Source organism: Berghia stephanieae, chromosome 6 (genome assembly GCF_034508935.2).
Source record: "Berghia stephanieae isolate SIO BIC M18660-M18661 chromosome 6, UCSD_Bste_1.3, whole genome shotgun sequence".
Taxonomy (NCBI): Eukaryota; Metazoa; Mollusca; class Gastropoda; order Nudibranchia; family Aeolidiidae; genus Berghia; species Berghia stephanieae.
Genome location: NC_088365.1, coordinates 59,543,155 through 59,565,260, shown reverse-complemented (window position 1 = coordinate 59,565,260; position 22,106 = coordinate 59,543,155). Strand labels below are relative to the sequence as shown.

At 35.0% G+C, this 22,106-nt stretch overlaps 5 non-coding genes across 5 annotated transcripts; all 5 read left to right on the top strand.

Moving 5' to 3' along the window:
- The first annotated feature begins 7,005 nt into the window (after window positions 1-7,005).
- On the top strand, window positions 7,006-7,079 carry Trnat-agu (transfer RNA threonine (anticodon AGU)). Its single transcript has one exon. It is a non-coding gene; the product is annotated as a tRNA-Thr (tRNA).
- Window positions 7,080-7,765: 686 nt separating this feature from the next.
- On the top strand, window positions 7,766-7,839 carry Trnat-agu (transfer RNA threonine (anticodon AGU)). The gene has a single exon. It is a non-coding gene; the product is annotated as a tRNA-Thr (tRNA).
- A 1,924-nt stretch (window positions 7,840-9,763) lies between these two features.
- Window positions 9,764-9,837, top strand: Trnat-agu (transfer RNA threonine (anticodon AGU)). The gene has a single exon. It is a non-coding gene; the product is annotated as a tRNA-Thr (tRNA).
- Window positions 9,838-10,311: 474 nt separating this feature from the next.
- Window positions 10,312-10,386, top strand: Trnat-agu (transfer RNA threonine (anticodon AGU)). Its single transcript has one exon. It is a non-coding gene; the product is annotated as a tRNA-Thr (tRNA).
- Window positions 10,387-11,960: 1,574 nt separating this feature from the next.
- Trnat-agu (transfer RNA threonine (anticodon AGU)) lies at window positions 11,961-12,034 on the top strand. Its single transcript has one exon. It is a non-coding gene; the product is annotated as a tRNA-Thr (tRNA).
- Window positions 12,035-22,106: the final 10,072 nt, after the last annotated feature.

The following is a 22,106-nucleotide window of genomic DNA, read 5'->3' as shown; positions in this document are numbered from 1 at the left end:
GAATTTAAGTGAGAGAGTAAAGCTGAATAAGACAGACAGATAGATATATAGATAGATAGTTAGACAGATAGATAGACAGATAGATAGTTAGATAGATAGATAGATAGATAGATAGATAGATAGATAGATAGATAGATAGATAGACAGATAGATAGTTAGATAGATAGGTAGGTAGATAGATAGATAGATAGATAGATAGACAGATAGATAGTTAGATAGATAGATAGATTGACAAGCAGATGTGTTTAGTCCTCTTCACATAAATCGTAAAAATCTGCATAGGCACATTTTTATGGAGCATTTTCAATGTTTTAACATGCATAATTCGACTCAAATTGCTTCATTAATTCCTCCCACCCATGGCCACATGAAACCAAATTAAATGTGTGATACATAAACTTACTGTCTGGCGCCCTTTTCATGCATAGCAGCTCACTTATTACCAGGTACCCATTTACAACTCAGTTCAGTGGTGCAACGTTTATAAGTGCCTTACCAAGAAAATAATGCCGAACCTAAGTTATCACCGTTCTGATCGCTGATCACACTAAGATTTGCTTGACGGCGTAATACATAATGCGGTAACAATACAGCCATTTTATAACGATAAAAGCAAACAGTCGATATAATACGAGATCCCCCCCCCCCCCCCCGCCTACTACAATACAAAGTTCAAAAGTTCAAAAACGTTTATTTTAGGCATTTGCCAATGTAACTCATACAAGAATATATTTTTTCAACAAATCAAATAAGTAAAATCAATAATAAAGCAAGGCAAACAACGAATATAATAATGATAATAACAGGAATAATAATAATAATAATAATAATAATAATAATAATAATAATAATAATAATAATAATAATAATAATAATAATAATAATAATAATAAAATAATAACAATGACAATAATAATAATAATAATAAATAATAATAATAATAATAATAATAATAATAATAATAATAATATCAATAATAATAATAATAATAATATCAATAATAATAATAATAATAATAATAATAATAATAATAATAATAATATCAATAATAATAATAATAAATACAATGTGGTCAGTCTGCTAACAGGTGAACGAGTCAATCCCATCATCCTTAATGGACTGGCCCCACCTTCTTGCTTGACCGATCTATTCATCATGGAGAATATATTATGGGGGTGAGTTTTTGACGTACTCTGAAAAATAATAACACGTATTAAAAATTTTGGCCAGAAAATTCTTCCTTCAAAATCTCGATCAACCAAAATTACCCTCATCTTGTTAAAAACTCTCAAACCTGTGACTTAACGGACATTTTTCATAGATAACAATTTCCGAGTTGGTACCGCATCCAATGTTTTTTACAAAATCAAGCGACACGAAAGGTGATCAGTAACCAGAGGGTCACATTTTTCTGTTTTTGTTTTTATTTTATTTCTTGTTTCTTTTTAAATTTATTATTTTTAATCTATCTATTTTTAAATATTGAATGTTATTTTTGACTACCCATCAGCTTATAAATAGAAAAAAAAAGAGTAACAAAACTTATAACATTCAATAACAGTCCTAATAATGATAGTAATAATAGTCCTATGTCTGAATCATAACTGTGGGTCAGAGAGAAGTTAAAAATAGCCACGTCACCATGTTGATACGGGTTAACACTTCATTGAACATCTTTGGCCAAGAAGCCCGATGGCTCGCATGTCAAATCAAAGGGTGATTACCCAAGAATAATCACAAAAACTCATGACACTTATACGTTATTGGCAATCTCGGTATTCTGCCTTTTGCGACTCTTCTTTGGCATGTGTCACACGATTTCACATATTCTCGGACGTCTTTAGTAATTCCAGGCCATGTGAAATTCTCGGATATTCTCTTCAATGTGGAAGAGCTCCCAAGATGTCCAGAAGTTATTGAATCGTGCGCTATTCCAAGGATTTTGTTTCTGTAAATACTCGGCGTGACCAGTTGTTTAGCTATTTTGTTTCTTTTCCTATGTAACCTGAACAGAATATCTTTTTCAATGATGTATTCAACTTTTGATTTCGTCCCTTTGTTTGCGATATTGAAATATGATGTTAAAGTCGGGTCCTTTTTCTGTTCTTCAATGAACCTGTTCCTGTCAAATTGTTGTGGTTCAAGAGAAATAGTCATTGGCTTCTCTGTTGTCTTAGTCATCTTTCTTGTTTCTGCTAGACAAGCTGTTTCTTGGGTTAATGACCATTCTTTTACATCTGTTGGGTTGTCTTTAAGACCTTTTATATTGCCAACAATAACATCAGCGACGGGGTTGGGAAGTATACAGCATTCCACTATTCCTGTATAGTATGGGGTTTCTATGTACACGTTAGCTGTTTCAAAGGTTTCGACTGTGCCACTGAATGTGATGCATTGTACCGTTTTTCCAGTTTTGTCTTCGTCATTGATCAAAGATGCTTTTATTCCTACTGTACTGCATCCTGTGTCTCTCAATATTTTGCAATCAGTTCCATTAGCTTTGCCTTCACAAAAAAATAGCGATCCTGATTTGTGAGTTTGTGTTAAAAGTGACATACCTTTCACGCAATACACATTTATATTTTCTCCTGACATTACTCGTGTCTGATTGTTTACACTTGTTTGGAGTGATGCATTTGCAGTTTCTTTTGGATATCCCACGATTTTGTAACATTTGTCTGCTGTGTGGCCTTTCATTCCACAATATTGACATTTAATTATAGGTTTGTTGGTTTTCTTATACTCAGTATTATTGTCAGTGCTATTTCTTGTTTTGTTTTGATAGGATCGGCTATGGTCTCTATTGAACTGTTTGTTCCATGGTTTGTTACTATGATCATCTTGTTTCACTTGCGTAGTATGGTTCCTTCAATGTTCTGCTAAGGGGTGTCAATGGATGTGCGCTGTTAAAGTTTTCTGCGTAGATTTTTAATTTGTCCAAGTTTTCTGGCTTTCTCTCTTTAAAGAATGCGACTAAATCTGGGTTGCAAGCTTGATAGATTCGATTCTTCAGCGTGAGATAGTAAAGGCCTGCAAAGTCGTCTTGTTTTACGTTTGCCAACTCAAGCCACCGATTTAGAAATTGAGTAATTCGGTTCACGAATGTATTAAAGTCTTCTCCACTTTCCGGTTTTGCAGTGTGAAACCTTTCCTGGTAACCATCTTCCGTTAATCTAAATCTTTTTAGTAGAGCGTCTTTAATTTTACAATAGTCATCTGCATCTTCAGTTGTTAAGGTATAGAAAACTTTTAGCGGTTCTCCGGATAAGCAGTTAATCAAGGCTGTGGCCCATTTGCTTTCTGGCCAACGATAACCTTTAGCCTGAACTTCGAATCGGTGTAAGAAGGATTCTAGACAGTCTGAGCGTTCATCGTATGTTGGCATGCGTGGAAGTTTCACGAAAAATTCATCACTATTATTATGTTTTCTTTCATGACCGGTTTTTGTTTTTTCAATTTCCAGCATCATTTGGGTCCTTTTGGTTTCTTCTTCTGCTAAAGCTATTTGTCTTTTTAGTTCCCTTTCTTGGACTCTTTCTTCTCGTTCTTCTCTGCGTATTCTTTCTTCGTTTTCTTCTCTACGAATTCTTTCTTCATTTTCTTCTCTACGAATTCTTTCTTCATTTTCTTCTCTACGAATTCTTTCTTCATTTTCTTCTCTACGAATTCTTTCTTCATTTTCTTCTCTACGAATTCTTTCTTCTTTTTCTTCTTTTATTTTCTCTTCGCACCATGAAAATATCCTTTCCTGGGGTATTTCTAAGTCCTTTGCGAGACTTAAGTATCTTTTATATGCTTCCATTTTTGCAATAAATTAGTTACGATATTTTATATATATTATATTGACAGGATACTGTTACTGACTGTTTTATTTATTTACACTTACTGGAATGAACTGTTCTATTTTTAGAAATCTCTCTCTCTTATTTCAACTTATTATGTATGTTGAATTTGATGCCTTTTATCGTTATATCTCATAAAGCAATGTGTCAATACAATGCGGAGTTATTATGACTTGTGTCAATAACAATGTGTCAATCGCGTGTACTCTAAACTATGTTACTACGAAAAATGTATCACCAATGTGTGTGACTCGTCGTTAGTTTGTGTACAATTATTCGCAATGACGCTAATATACTAGAGTGTGATAACAATAATAGGATGCCAAATTAATCCCAAGTTATCTATCACTAAATATAACACGACGGCTAGTAGACTCCTTTTATTATTATTTAGTTTTTAAAGACTCACTTTTCAGAACATAATATATAAGTGGTTTTCGGTAACAGTAATATGCCAAAAATGCATTTAAAACAAATCACTATGCTAAACAAATCACGATGTCTATAGTTACTATGTGATGCCCAACTCATGTAAAAGAGAATAATGAAGGATATATTTACCAACTCAGTTCGTGGCTGGGACCTCTCTCTTGTTCAATGGTTGTTCAATAATTGTAATTAGGCATTGAAGAGTGTTTAACAGTGATGTCTGAAATACAAAACAATAAAATATCGTAAGATTTACAATAGTTACAAAATGTGTTCACAACACTGAGTGATTGGATGATAGGTGAATGAATCGTTATGGAATGTAAACATATTGAAAACAATTCATGAATGAGGCAAACAACAAAATGAAATGAGTGATATAATAACAAAGTGGACAAGGAATGAATGAATGAATGAAAAACTGAGTGAATAGATGAATGAATGAATGGATAATGTATGAATGAAAGAATGAAGGGAGGAATAAATGTATGAATGATTGGATAAATGAGTGAATAAACGAATGAATGGATGAATGAATGACTGAATGAATGAATAAATAAATGAATGAACAATGAATGAATGAATAATTTATAATGAATAAATGAATGAAGGAATGAATCAATAAAATGCTATTCAATTTGAATGAAAGAATGAATGGATAAATTGCTATTCCATTTAAATGAAGAAATGAAAAAGAAAAAAAAATAATCCTGTAAATAGGGAGTTCAATTAAAATATGATCAAGTGGGGCAATTAAGAGTTTTACAATTTAAACTTTAAAGTTAGATGAAATAGATATAAGTAACTAAATAAATTCAATTCTTTATATGTGTCCCCTCCAAAATGTCATGGTCTCAAGTGAGTAAAGAGCTACTCGACTATGCATAAAGATATATGTAGAATGAGGCCCCAGAATTTACTAGTTACTATAAATGAAAAACAATTAACGATTTGTTTACAATGAAATAAAAATAATGATGAAATTTAATTAAAAGAGGTAAACAGTGATCGTGGCAGTTACAAATAGAGATATGAATATTTTACGTAACTTATGATAATTTGTCAGGTTCGTAAGTTTACGTTTCCAGGCAGTTGATGGGCTTGGATGATCTATTCCTCTGATAACAGGATCGGACTCGTAAAATTCCACTTCCAGGCAATTGGTAAGAGGTTATTGTGTAGTCCCTTGACAGCGGGCTTGGGTTTGATCCTTGAAGATTATACAATCAAAGTTAAAAGCTCCGGCGTCTTAATGGTGTAGATATAATATCTACAAAGTCCCAAAAGATAAAAATCTTCCAGTATATATATAGGAATAGAGCGACTGGCCGTCCGGCATAGATTGTGGAGAGAAAGTGAGTGTCGAATGTTAGACCTATCAGCTTTTATAATAAGTGGTTACGTGACAGAATGTAGAACGAAAAGTATTCACTAATTAGAAATTAATTCGAGGGAAGGCTATAAAAGGAAAGACGATCTAATATTAGAAGGTAAAGTTTATCTAAGCCTACCGAAATATAACTGGAGTGAGATGAATTCAGTTCTTAATAAAATAAAATTTAATAAGATAATTGTGAACAACCTTTACTGTGACAAACTCCCTTAGCAGTTGACAGCAAGATTTATTTTGATTTCCTTTTGTTGCGGTTAAGTCTTAAGTCGTGCCCGTTGAAATATTTGGATGTAATCAATTAAGGGGAAAGTATTAGAGAAGAAAGTAAAACTGTGACAAGTTTTCGTTGTTAACTCCCTTGGTAGTTTATAGCGTACAAAAGATTCGTCTTTCGTTTTCACAATTGAATGGGGAGAGAATCGAGGTGTGTCAACGATTTACCACAATGTGTTCTTGGAGAACAATGGCAATGTTGTGATAAATGACACGGATAGAAAGTAGTGGTTGTGGTAGTAGTTGTTAAATAATTGATCGTCAGGTATTTATTCTCTCTTGTTCAGTCAAATGGCAACCAGTTTTGGCAGGTCAAAAGATAACATAGAAGTAGCCATAATGTGTGACTGGTCTTTTCAAACCGATATCATGAACAGGGTGAACCTGACGCTCTCAATAGATACCTAGATAACCACGCCTCTCGGACAATTGTCATAATGTAAACAATGACGGTGATTGGTAAACATCGTAAACTACACAGGTTTAACTATCGATGTTATGGTGTCTAAGAGAATTAACCCCTGTTCTACCACTTAATGGATAAAATCAACACAGAAATCTATGTGTTAACTTAAACGTTTATAATATGATCGAGAAAATCGTGTGATAACTAGTCATCCATTTTGGCAGAATGAAAACAATAACAATGATCAGAGAAAGGTCGAAGTCATTCACTTTATTGTTTATAAACAACCAACTATGTTTGTCCGAGCACGCGTGAAGGTGTGTTACAAATTCTATGTTTTGATTGGTCAAAAATCTATTGGTTAATTGTATATCATGCTCAAATTGGCTGATATGATTAAAATTTAGTAAGGATAAATGCTAATTTCTTAGTCTTCATTATCTTTGATTGTAAAACATAACGGTTCCATAAACGTATTCATTTACCTATCTATTCATTCATTTATTTACTTATACTTATATTATGTTTATAAACTCATTCATATATCTATTTATTCATATATTTATTTTGCCAGCGCAGGAAGTTACCTCGAATTATACAGATATAAAAGATAGTAATAATAAAGATATTAAATACACATTAGTACTAGTTGTTAACTATACGGCTCTATAGCTCAGTTGGTTAGAGCGTCTGCCTAGTAAGCAGAAGGTCGAGGGTTCGAATCCCCCTGGAGCCTGTATTTTTTTTTTTTATCCATCATATCATAGAATTTTCCCGTTTTTAAAGTCTACTTTTTAAAAAAAAATGATAAATAAAAAAAATTAAATAAATTAATTTTAAAGAAATATACATATATATATATATATATATATATATATATATATATATATATATATATATATATATATATATAGAGAGAGAGAGAGAGAGAGAGAGAGAGAGAGAGAGAGAGAGAGAGGGATGAATTTCGGTTCTCATTAAGTATTAAATATTAAGATCTTAAATATTCTGTCTATGCATAAAGATTATTATTAATGTCTCTAACGACAGTGAGTATCATCTTGGACATTCTAAAAAAAGTAACGAAATACAAATCTGACTTTCAATGTTTAAGATGTGCATATTTAATGAAGAACATTTACCCGACTTTTTGGGATAAAGTTGGATGCTATGCATTTATGTAAAATACTCACAACATCCGCCAGTCGAATATAATGAACCAACACACAAAGGTATGTGTATCCTTGAACGATTATAGTCTGATTGGTATAATTTAGTGAGAACTAATCACCAAAATGGCTGTCTAAAAACAACAACAAAGAGCTGAGTGACGTCAATTTCGTTCCTTCTATAAATCAAGCCGAACACTGTTTTTATTCCAACATGAGATTCGTAATGTTCAAAACAAGATAGCAAACATGCGGCTCTATAGCTCAGTTGGTTAGAGCGTCTGCCTAGTAAGCAGAAGGTCGAGGGTTCGAATCCCCCTGGAGCCTTGAATTTTTTAATCTAAATATTTTTTTTTTGTCTGTGTGTGAACACAAATAATTTTGTCACTGTGCATTGAGATCAGATTTTGATGGTCTTTTATGTTGAGGTATCTACCATTATGTATGAATGGTCAGTACAAAGAGTTTATTTCTACATTAACTCCCAAATTCATCATAGATTGTATGTATGATGTGATTAATGAATTTAAACCAGAGCCAATTATTCGAATTTTTTTATAAATTGTTTTTTTTTTTTAATTTGAGCTTTATATAGCACAATATCCACTAAATGTGCTCAAAGCGCTTTGGTCAACAGCAACATTTAACATGTAGGACGGGACATGACGCCTGTTAGGCGATATTACAATTTTTCGGACAAAGACAACGCTGTTAACGGCCAGGTACTCATTTTACACCTGAGTACGGTGAGAGAATGTTAGTAAAGAGCCTTTTCCAAGGAAATATTTTTGGGGCATGTTTTCATAATTTTTAAATATAGTTTAGTCACTGTCATTATTAACTGATAAATTGTGTCATTTACAATCTTGAACACAGGATAACGAGCTATCAAGTTAACCCTTATCGCACTTGCTTGAGCTCCTTCCTGGGAATCAGTTGGTTAAGGGTTCGAATCCCTCTGAAGCCTTATATAAATTTTTATTTAGTTCTTTTTTTACTCAGGTGTTCCTAAAAATGTTTCCTAGCACTTTATCATGTTGAGTCATAAGTCAAAGAACAAAATATATCTCCTTTATACCTTTTTACGTTAATTTTGATTGTCCTATTACATAATGATAGAAAATTTCAAAATTGGATTCAATAGTCTGATATCACGTCGCCCAGCAACGGCGGCCATCGTGGTTCTACACTAAGAAAATCGGTACTTTTTATTCTTCATGCAGGCTAGAACTTTTCATATGTCTTGTGATCAGAAGGTGTAAAAGTCAAAACATGATCAGATTTATATTATTATTTTTCCTCTGGATACGGTTTTATGCTCGTCGGAGAATAAATGTTTCATAAGGGCGTCCGCCATTGTTCCGATAGTTCAGAGCCAGTTTCTAAGTTACCATGCGTCATTACAAGGGAAGTGACGTTACGAATGTTGAAGCGTATTGTAGTTAATATTGGTATTCCCTTCTTGAAGTATAACGGACCAACACAGAAAACTGTGTGTAACCTTGAACGTTTATAGTCTGGTAAATACAGTTTAGTGAGAATTACTCAAAAACGCGGATGGGAACAATAACAAAGACCCGAGTAACGTCAACTTCATTCTATCTCAGTTGGTTAGAGCGTCTGCCTAGTAAGAAGAAGGTCGAGGGTTCAAATCCCTCTGGAGCCTTATTTTTTTGTCTCTCATAGAGCGTCTTTCCACTTCGATATGTGCTCTAACATATTTTTTTCTTCATAAAATGGGTAAAATACTTTTATTTTATTTTTCAGATTTTATGAAAATTATCATCATTAGAATTATTCTCAAATGCCTCTATATCTTTTCACGATTACCATGGCTATTCATTTCGGGCCCCGCTTCAGGCACTTTCGCTTTTTTTCCTTGGGCAAGATTATTAACCCCAATTGCTTACTTGGACATCATGGGTGATTCCTGTTGATATCAGACATCTTTCGTGGAACGCATAGGGGACGACATCTTTGATGTCGTAGCGGAAGAGCATGTGACTCATTAAAAAAAAATAATTCACCGTGTATATTTTTACTTAATTTTTATAGTCTGGATAATACAGTTTAGTCAGAATTACTCATAAACGTTTTTTGGCAAAAAAAAAAAACAATAACAAAGACCAGAGTGACGTCAACATCATTCTACCTATACTCCACCTGTGGTCAGTTTGTGTCCCGCAGAGACATGGACATTAATTAAAGATATAGAATATATTATTTGTTGACATCATGCCAGGTATTCAACGGCTCTATAGCTCAGTTGGTTAGAGCGTCTGCCTAGTAAGCAGAAGGTCGAGGGTTCGAATCCCCCTGGAGCCTTGAATTTTTTTTTTTTTTAAATTTCCGGGTCGTCTAAATTAAATAAATAATTCATGTGATAATGCAACCATCTTTCTTTCAACATTTTTATAGATACAATGAACTTGACGTCACTCGAACCTTTGTTATTGTTTTTTTTTGCCATCCGCGTTTATGAGTAATTCTCACTAAAATGTATTAAACAGACTATAAACATTTAAGATTAGATACACACAGTTTGGGTGTTGGGCCGTTATAATTCCGGATGGCAACGTTGTGAGCTTCGTAGCCATGCGCACACTATCTATAAGCGCCTCCCAATATTATTCATCACCGATTCTATCAAGTCTTGTATAATGTATTGGCACATTTATGTCACACACTACAGGATAATACCAGTCACTTCCAGTTAATCTGTCTGTTTTATTCGTATCTGTTTTTTTTTTTTTTCAAACAATTTCATTTATGATTTTCAACACAAAATAGAAGTCAAAGGTCTCTATAGCTCAGATGGTTAGAGCGTCTGCCTAGTAAGCAGAAGGTCGAGGGTTCGAATCCCCCTGGAGCATTTGATAATGTTTTGTTATTGATTATTTTTTTTTTTTTTTTTTTTTTTTTTTTTGTTTTTTTTTTTTTTGTTTCATGGCCAATCATATCAAGAATAAACTGTGACTCCCTACTTAAAGTCAAAACCGATTATCTCAATTCTTTTTTTCTTATTTGTTGTATTTATATTATTATTTTTGCCCGTGGAGGGGGGTTATTTTTCTTTTTTGTTGTTGCATTTTTTTTTCTTCAAATTTTTTGATTAAATTTCAGGACAAAATAGAAATCAAGAGGCTCTATAGTTTGGTTGGTTAGAGAGCCTGCCGAGTAAACAGAAGGCCAAGGGTTCGAATTTACCCAAAGCCTTCGTTTCATGGAAAAGTCTCTGAGGTGATCTCAAACTTATGTTGATGTGAGTGTGTGTGCCCTCGGAACCAACATTTATTCACTATTCGGATCAGTCCCCTTTGTCTTACTTGTTATTTTCGCGTATATAATTGTCCCCCATTCCCCTTTATTTTATTGGTGCTTTTTTTTAAAATTTAAACATCCGAAATGAGAGACACCCAATGTTTGTCGTCACTTTGCCATTTTAGGTTTATCTCCATCTTATATACATACGATTATGAACATAGGCATAGGGATATTGACCTTTTTTTTATTTATTGGTGCTGATATAACCTAAATTAGTCACAAACATCCTAAAACTCTTAAAATCAGAAACAAACAATAACAAAAAAAAAACTCCCAAAATGCACTGTGTTGATGCTGTGCGTTAAAAAAAAAATAATTAAAAAACAAAAACAAACAAAAAACAACTTGAGCTTTTATATTGCGCCATGTCCACTTAACGTGCTCAAAGCGTTTTACAATGGGTCCCTTCCTGACTAACAACACGTAACAATTAGAACAAGACATGATGCCTGTTAGGCGATGTTAAATTTTTTTCGACAAAGACAAAACTGTCAACGGCCAGTACTCATTTAACACCTGAGTACGGTGAGTGAATGTGAGGACTCAACTATACGCCGAGCGAAGCTCGAACCCAGGACCTTCCGATCCAAAAGCGAATGTCATACCACTAGACCACATAGCCGCACGGTAAAATACTTACAACATCCGCCTGCCGGATATAACGTCTCAACACACAAAAAAAAACCCAAAAAATATGTATATTCTTGAACGTTCATAGTCTGATTGATAGAAATTTGAGAAAACGAAATGGCTATCTAAAAGTACTATGATGTGATTCCGTAGACAATTTAGTCATCACAGATTCATTCAATTCTTCTGAAAATTAATACAATTAATATGCACGTTTATTTAGCTCATTTCCACTTTGTTGGGTTTTTTTTCTGTTTGTTCTTTTTTTTTTTTTTTGGGGGGGGGGTTTGTTTTTTTTTTTTTGGGAAGGGGGGGGGGTGTGTATTTCACAGGATCTGCTTCAATCAATCCCAGTTAAGCTGTTAAATTTGTCTCTTTATTTTGCGTTGGTTTTTGTTTGTTTTTGATTTATATTTATTTACATTTATTTTATTTTTGTTGTTGATTTCAAATAATTTGATTCATAAATTTCAACACAAAAATTGAAACCAAGCGGCTCTATAGCTCAGTTGGTTAGAGCTTCTGCCTAGTAAGCAGAAGGTCGAGGGTTCGAATCCCTCTGGAGCCTTCGATTCCTTTTTTTTTCTTTTTTTTAACTTTAAGCAGACAGTCATTCGGCATAAATAATTCCAGGATGTGTTTATTTTTAGTTTGCTTTTCCGGTTATTTATTTATTTATTTACTTATTTATTTATTCATTTATTTACTTATTTGGCAATATAATTAAATTTCACCAAATTTAGCGCTGAATGTCTGTATGTCGAGCAGTCTAAGTGTCAAAAAATGCAATAAAATTTGTTTATGGTGACATAACCCCCCCCCCCCCCCCAAGAAAAAACGCACTGTGTATTATATGCGATAATTGTTTCGATATTATAATATGCGCTTGGGGGCATTTCCGTGATTGCTAAATTTAGAAATAGAATAAAATAAATGAAATAAATAGATTATAATAATATAATAATAATAATAATAATAATAATAATAATAATAATAATAATAATAATAATAATAATAATATAATAATAATAATAATAATAATAATAATAATAATAATAATAATAAATAATAAAATAATAATAATAATAATAATAATAATAATAATAATGATAATAATAATAATAATAATAATAATGATAATAATAATAATAATAATAATAATAATAATAATAATAATAATGATATAATAATAATAATAATAATAATAATAATAATAATAATAATAATAATAATAATAATAATAATATAATAATAATAATAATAATAATAATAATGATAGATTATTTATATAGCGCACAACTTCCACACAAGTGCTCAGCGGCGCTATACAATATTAATTGTCATTCAAACATTCATTCTTTGACAATTTTGAGAACACATGTGAAGAAACAAATACATACGCATGCACACAAACTCAATCACATCTTCTTGATGGAGAACTACATAAATTATTGTTCATGCTTTGGTAGCTAATCAGGTATGATTGCTGTAATCCATTGCTTTTAGGTGCGCCGGCCATAATGATAGAACGTTTGCAAAATATTTAAAACAGAGCCAGAAAAGTGATTTAAAAATGTGGTCTAGTGGCTATGTGGTCTTGTGGTATGACATTCGCTTTCGGATCGGAAGGCCGTGGGTTCGAGCCTCGCTCGGCGCATAGTTGAGTCCTTGGAGAAGGCTCTTTACTCACATTCTCTCACCGTACTCAGTTGTAAAATGAGTCCCTAGCCGTTAACAGCGTTGTATCTGTCCGAAAAAAAAGTGTAATATCGCCTAACAAGCGTTATGCCCCGTCCTACATGTTAAATGTTGCTATCGGCGAGGGACCCCTTGTAAAGAGCATTGAGCACATTTAGTGGATATTGCGCTATATAAAAGCTCATTTTTAAAGCTCATTAAAAAATCCAATGACCCTGCGAAAGAAATTCTATATAATCTCCATTTTTTGCCAATTACCAATGCATAATCGTTTCCAGTTAGACTGACTAGAAAACCAGCAGAGCAATTTTGTTGATCATTCAACAAAATATCAAAACGATAACATTAAAAATACAATTTTTTAAAATCATCATTCCGTTAGGGTACGCAACTCTTTTTATTAATCTTAGCAATTGTGTTTGTCTCAGAAATTGAGTTGCCTCCCATGCTTTTACTGTTTGTCCCAAATCTTGAGACACATTTTGAAGAAAATCACTTTTCACAAGCGCCCAGAGCATAGCCATCGTTAACATCATAGATAGCCCGACACTAGAACCCTCGAGGACTTACATTTTGACGTCATTTTTTAAATGTTTTTGCAGCGTCTAGTGAGTTGTCGTTAGTAGAGCTCAAGGAAACAAGTCATGCCATTGGTTGAACTTTTGAATACAACTCACGATTTGTTTTCTTTGGTGGCCAAAGACTTATTTTTGACGTCATTTTTTGGTCAGTGTCAGGCTATAAGTTAACGAGAGCCAAGAGCCTGATGGAATCGGGGTAAGGCGCTATTCAAATGCCATTTATCATAATTGAAATAAATTGTTTTTATTATCATTTTATTTATTGAATCAAATTCAATAAGAGTAAAGTCTGGAAAGGCGGTTGACAAATGCGTACCGATGTTTTATTTTAGTATTAATTTGTGTCTATGAATATATTTCTTAAAGAGAAATAGAGATGAAGAGAGAGAGAGAGAGAGAGAGAGAGAGAGAGAGAGAGAGAGGGAGAGAGAGAGAGAGGGGGAGAGAGAAGGAGAGAAAGAGAATATATGTGTATCTGTGTGCATGTGTGTATGTATTTGTGTGCTTGCTTTGTACAGCGGTGCTGAGCTTTTTACCAGTGAATAGAAAAGCGCTATATAAATAAACCATTATCGTTATCATTGTTATTTTTTAAAAATCTAAGTTGTCAGACTGATACAAATTTGTTTTGTATTCGATTATAAGCATAACTAACCTGGGACAGCGTAGCTCAGTGGTACGGTCTTTGCATCGTACCTGAAAGGTACAGAGTTCGATCATCCGCCGCGCTATGTGGCCTTGAGCAAGTCACCTTGCCCGAGCTCACTTTGCGGAACTGCACTGCGGCTGACGCCTGGGTTATTCCAGTCTTCTCTTGGAATAGACCCTAAAGAAAAAATTCCCCTAGGGGATGAATGAAGGGAATTTTATTTTTTATTATTTTATTTAAATAGCTGAGGGGATTTCTTCTTGAGCTACTATACAACAAAGCATTACATTATACGGGTTGGTATAGATAGTATGCGCTTGGCTAAGAAGTTCACAACATTGCCATCCGGAAGTATAACTGGCCAATACACAAAACTGTGTGTAATCATGATCGTTTCTAGTCTGGTGAATACAGTTCAGTGAGAACTACTTATAAAAGCGGATGTCAAAAAACAATAACAAAGACCTGAGTGACGTTAACTTCGAACTATCTATAGTAATGACAGTCGTCCTTCCGGGTCATAATATGGCCAAAGACGCCGGGGTTTAATATAATATCTAGAGCGTTAAATGGACAGTAGCAATATTTACTTGCCACCGTTCGGATAGGACGTTTGTCTATAGTATTGCAAAGTACTCTCCGCCAAATCAAAAAGAGCTAGCTTGGTCTGAGGTTCAATCCTTAGTCGACGCAGGCTGGTTTTTTAAGATGTTATTTTTATTTTCTTGTATATTTTTTTCTGGCTTTGTTTGGCATTGTTTCAAACACACTTTTTCAGATTTTTATTTTACACCTGTGCCTTTTTGTCGTTTTAAGTTGATGGGTCCTTTTAATTAAATTGAACTTTTATATAGAGCAATATCCACTAAACGTTCTCAAAGCGCTTTACAAAGGGGTTCCCTGGCCAACAGCAACACGTAACATGTAGAACGAGACATGACGACTATTAGGCGATAAAACAATTTTATTCCGACAGAAACAACGATGTTAACGGTCAGATACTAATTTTACACCTGAGTACGGTCAGATAATGTGAGTAAAGAGTCTTTCCCAAGGACTCATCTATGCGCCGAGCGAGACTCGAACCCACGACCTTCCTATCCGAAAGCGAGTGTCATACCACTAGACCACATAGCCGCACACTAGACCACATAGCCGCACACAAGACCACATAGCCGCACACTAGACCACATAGCCGCACACTAAACCACATAGCCGCATGTCTCCTTATTACTAATTGTGTCCAACAACATTGTGGACAAGAGGTGGGAGGGAGGCGCATTGTGTTTCACAAAATTTCCATTGCTATATATTGGAAATCAATTATCGTTACCCTAATGAGGATATGTCTGTTTCGGAGGTCGTTACTCTCTCATGTGTGGCCCACTGCCTTCGTCTGGCATTGTATGGAGATAGCTCAGTTGTTAGAGCACTCGCTTCAAATACAAAGGGACCGAGATCGATCCCGGGTGAAGTCGAGATGATTGTTACCCCACCCCCTCCCCCCTCTGTCCACCTGCAGTGATTGGGTAGTTGGGTCTGTCAAATATAGCGGAAAGTACCATGCAAAAGACTAGCGTCCTGTTCAAAGAGTAGGAAGAATTTTCTATTGTCTGTTTTACGCCATAGAAACCGGGATAAACATCTTTTTCTCATATAATATCTAAGAAAATTAACATTGAATGGAATAAAACATTAGAAATTATTCATTAGCGCCCCACATCATAAATGGGTCAGATATCTATATTTATATCACATTTTATCTGACCCATATTCTGTTTGAGACAAAATGTCTAGGTGTTTTGAATCTTTATTTCAAATATTATATTATTCCTACTCATTTTGGTACCGCTAACAGAATTTACGAAGGACAACAGACAAAGCCGAATTAAAGAAGCTGATATACAGAGAAGTGATAAGACATGGGACGAGATTTTTAAAAAAGTTAGCTCAGGATAGAGAAGGATGGAAACTGTTTGTCTGTGGCCTAAACCCTGACCTAGGGTGAAAAAGGCAATGATGATGATGAACAAATTTGGTAGAACACTCGCTACCCTAACAAAGGAACCGAGGTCGATCCTGGTAAAGTCAAGACCCCCCCCCCCCCCCCCTCACCTCCTCCTCCGTCATCCAACAGTGATTGAATAGCTGGTTTTATTTGATCTGGCGAAATGTATTTTGTGATAGACTAGAGTCCTATCCAAAAGTTAGCAAGCAATTGCTATTGTACTTTTGTTTTATGCTATTATATATGGCAATATCCACTAAATGTGCTCAAAGCGTTTTACAAAGGGTCCCTGGCCAATAGCAACATGTAATATTTAGAACAAGACATGACGCCTGTTAGTGGATATTATACATTTTCCGAGAGACAACGCTGTTGACGGCCAGGTACTCATTTTACACCTGAGTACGGTGAGAGAATGTGAGTAAAGAGTATTTTCCAAGGACTCAACTAAAAAAAGTAGTGTATTTATATAGAGCAATATCCACTAAACGTGCTCAAAGGGCTTTACATGCGCCGAGCTAGGCTCGAACCCAGGGCCTTACGGTCCGAAAGCGAGTGTCATACCACAAGACCGCACAAAGCCGGGATATAAACTTCGGCTACACAGGCCTAATGGCTCTGATTGACTAGTTCTTAAAAAAAAATACCCGCTAGTAAAAGTTAAATTTTTGCGCGAGAGACATAATCTAAAATTGACGAGATCTGTGATCAACCTGGTATTTTATTATTAGTTTAGTAAGTACAGACTGTGCAGGTGTCAGCTGTTATAATTTTATCATGGATGAAATATCTTGCCTCATCATCTATAGCATGATTCTAATTACTTATCGGTTTGGGTTTCTTTAAAAACTAGATTTGTGAGTGCTTTGCTTCATTTTATTCTTCTTCATTTGTTGTTTTTGTTTTTTTTTTTTTTTATCGTTAACAAGAGTAGACTACTGTGAACAAAATTTGTATTTATCAAAACATTTTTCAATTAGGTCGCCTAGGTGCAACCCCCTGGGAGATTATTTAAACTGAAGAGCTTGGGTTTAACAACTTGTTAATTGGTTTGAACTGTGCAGGAACGCTTGTAATAATGATAGGATAATTAGAAAAATAATATTTCAAATAATGGAGATGATAGCAGTGATAGGAAATAATAGGAAATGATTTCATGAAACCCAGCCTCACCCCCCACCCCTCCCCCCCCCCCTTTCACCCTTTCCATTCCGTCGTTGGTTAATGATATTTATAAATAAATAATGTTAATAAAATGATTCTAAAAAACTAAAAGTTGTCAGTGCTTTCAAAAGCATTAGATATATTCTGGGCGATTGAAAATGACAGAAGAAAAATTCTGCTTTCAGGGGGACAGGAACCAGGTTCCTCTACATTCAATTCGAGTGTTCTATACTGATAAAGCTACCATGGAATGCTTTTCTATCAATAACAAAAACGAAGATGACATAATTGCACCTTAAAGTCAAAATGAATATTACGCGCAATTAAAAGATGTAGACTGTAATTGGATTGTTGTTTTCTGTGGCTTAAGAAGGGTTTTATGCCTGAAACGCTCCATGTAAAGTATGCTGTTGTCTTTTCAATCTGTTTCATTCATTTTTTTAATACATTGTACCCCAGAAATCCTAAACAATAAGTCGTTTACTCTGTTTATTTTTGTTGGCTTCTCACTTTTGTTATGTGTTAGGTGTCTTTCTTCTCTTAATGTGTAAACCACCTCTGGTGTATTCTCGTAAATGTTGCTGCTCGAAATTCGAAGAAATAAATAACAATATGAAATTGAATGTAAGCTTCAATCAAATTCCGAAAACAGATAAAATGGACATTTTGGGTTTCCCCTTTATCAACAAACAGGATGAATGGAACACTACAGATGAATGAGATAACTACCACATTATCTCATTCATCTGTAGTGTTTCAATCAGCCTGTTTGTTGATAAAGGGGAAACCCGAAACGTCCATTTTATCTGTTTTCGTAATTAAATTTAAGCTTACATTCAATTTCATATCGTTATTTATCTCGTAAATGTAGGTGTCTCGATGTCTTACATTTCCGGATGCATTTGTGTGCTATAGTAATGAGGTATCTAATAAAGTTTGAATTATTAGAGGGTTCGTTTAAAATTTATAATTTTCTGTTTACCTTACACTTACATTGAAGAGCTTGTTGGCAAGGAAATGCATGCCCGTTTAATTCAATGTCCATCCCCGATGTTCATTTCCATTCGTACAATGAGGAACTTGTGCTCAGTGATTGTTCAGTTATCCTCAATCAACGGTCTCTATTTATTATAGATTGGTCGGTCCTTGAATGGGCCTAACTTCCGATTCTCGTATGATATTTACACAAGAAAATCCTTCCTTAATGAGCCCATATGTCGCGCCTCGTTATCCATGGGGAGGAGGGGGGTGGGAGCAGTGTGGCTCAGCGGTACGGTCTTTGCTTCATACCCGAAAGGTACCGAGTTTGATCATCCTTCACTACGCTGTGTGGCCTTGAGCAAGTCACCTCCCTCTAGATCAATTTGCGGCTTTGCACTACGGCTGACGCCTGGATTATTCCAGTCTTCCCTTGGAATACAAGGTGAGAACCAGAATTTTTTTTTTTTTTTTTTGAGTAGAATAAATGCTATCTTCTAAAGTCAATTTGTTATATTTCTAATCAATTTAACATTAAATCCACATTTTTAAAACTCCAGTTTACACCGATATGGATGAACGAATTGGTAACGTATTGCAATGTGACCCGGTAGGTCCAGGTTTCGAGTCCCGCTACATGCACTTTCGGTTTTATTTTCCTTGTCACGATAACCCCCCCCCCCCCCCCCCCCCCCCCCCGGTTGCTCACTTGGACAACATGAGTGATTCGTTCACTTCAGGCATTTTTTGACGGATTATCTAAAATATTACTCATGGAATGCCTTGGACTAGCTAATGGCATCTGAGGATGTCCCCAAATTAAAAAAAAAATTACTCTAAAAAAATCAGTTCAAAAAATAAATTGAGCTTTTATATGGCGCAACATCTACTAAACGTGCTCAAAGCGATTTACAAGGGACCCCTGGCCAACAGCAACATTTAACATTTAGGACAGGACATGACGTCTGTTAGGCGATATTACAATTCTTTTCGAACAGAGACAACGCTGTTATCGGCCAGGTACTCATTTTACACCTGAGTACGATGAGAGAATGTGATTAAAGAGCCTTCTCCAAGGACTCAATTATGCGCCGAGCGAGGCTCGAACCCAGGAACTTCCGATCCGTAAGCGAGTGTCATACATAGCCGCATGTCGTGGTAGGTTTCCAAATATCGAAAGTAGGGCCTCTCACAGTTTAATTTCATTCTACGATAAAAAGTCATCTGACTGTATTATTCAATTTGGGTGTCTTTATTGTTTTCTGTTACTAATCGTATTCCATTTCAAAGGGAGATTAATAGAATGGAGAAAGGGGGGGGGGGGATCAGTTCAACAAGGAAATTACAAAGACATATACACACGCCACACACACACACACACACACACACACACACACACACACACATACACACACAAACATACCCACAAAAGTACGTACAAACACTCCATCAAACACAAACTCTAACACAGTTAAGTACACACACACATACGCGCACCCCCCCTCCCTCCCCCCCGGCCCCTCTCTCTCTCTCTCTCTCTCTCTCTCTCTCTCTCTCTCTCTCTCTCTCACACACACAAACACCGACACTCGCACACACACGGACTTACACACACCTACTCACTAGCACACATACACTTATACACCCACCCACACACACACACACACAAGCATTGACACCCTCCACACGACTCCGACACACACACACACACACACACACACACATACACACACAAGCATTGACACCCTCCACACGACTCCGACACACACCCCAGCATGACAAAACAAGCAAATCACTTCGAGGATTAACGTTTTACACACCCGATAATTTCCTCCCCAGTAACTCTCAAAACACAAAAACACCATTAAACGCCTGGCTGGCAAATTATACCCAAATACACATCACACCAAATTACACACATTATGAGAACTTAAAAAGATTCCACAAAAGCGTGCTAGTCTTTCTCTTTGTATATCTGGTTACTTTGTTTTTCTAGTGTTGCGTTTCCTTTCCGGTAAACATTAGGAATTGATAGTCATACATGATACTGTTACCACATCTTCATTCATAGAAATATCCGACGAATATGTCGTACATTGACAAGACCTTTTCTTTTGACATTATTACAACACAATTTCTATTTTATACAAGACTTTGATCCCAACAAATTGTTTAAAAGATTTTTTTATTTTAAATTTGATGGCCATATCATTACATTGACGATTGAGGTAAAAGTTTTGGATCATATTTTTTTAAAAATGTGTTTAGAGAGAGAATAGCAGAAATGTGGTTGAAGCATACTTCATAAGTCTCAATTTTGAGGAGAAGGAGGAAGGAAGGAAGGAAGAAGAAGAAGAAGAAGAAGAAGAAGAAGAAGAAGAAGAAGAAGAAGAAGAAGAAGAAGAAGAAGAAGAAGAAGAAGAAGAAGAAGAAGAAGAAGAAGAAGAAGAAGAAGAAGAAGAAGAAGAAGAAGAAGAAGAAGAAGAAGAAGAAGAAGTAGTAGAAGAAGAAGAAAAAGAAGAAAATGAGGACGAGGCGGAGGAGGAGATGCCTGTCTGACAAAGGAACCCAAATTTAAATACACATCACACCAAATTACACACATTATGAGAACTAAAAAAGATTCCACAAAAGCGTGCTAGTCTTTCTCTTTGTATATCTGGTTACTTTGTTTTTCTAGTGTTGCGTTTCCATTCCGGTAAACATTAGGAATTGATAGTCATAGATACATGATACTGTTACCACATCTTCATTCATAGAAATATCCGACGAATATGTCGTACATTGACAAGACCTTTTCTTTTGACATTATTACAACACAATTTCTATTTTATACAAGACTTTGATCCCAACAAAATGTTTAAAAGATTTCTTATTTTTAAATTTGATGGCCATATCATTACATTGACGATTGAGGTAAAAGTTTTGGATCATATTTTTAAAAAATGTGTTTAGAGAGAGAATAGCAGAAATGTGGTTGAAGCATACTTCATAAGTCTCAATTTTGAGAAGGAGGAAGGAAGAAGAAGAAGAAGAAGAAGAAGAAGAAGAAGAAGAAGAAGAAGAAAGAAGAAGAGAAGAAGAAGAAGAAGAAGAAGAGAAGAAGAAGAAGAAGAAAGAAGAAGGAAGAAGAGAAGAAGATGAAGAAGAAGAAGAAGAAGAAGAAGAAGAAAGAAGAAGAAGAAGAAGAAGAAGAAGAAGAAGAGTAGAAGAAGAAAAAGAAGAAATGAGGACGAGGCGGAGGAGGAGATGCCTGTCTGACAAAGGAACCCAAATTTAAATACACATCACACCAAATTACACACAAAATGAGAACTAAAAAAGATTCCACAAAAACCGTGCTAGTCTTTCTCTTTGTATATCTGGTTACTTTGTTTTTCTAGTGTCGCCTTTCCTTTCCGATAAACATTAGGAATTGATAGTCATAGATACATGATACTGTTACCACATCTCCATTCATAGAAATATCCGACGAATATGTCGTACATTGACAAGACCTTTTCTTTTGACATTATTACAACACAATTTCTATTTTATACAAGACTTTGATCCCAACAAATTG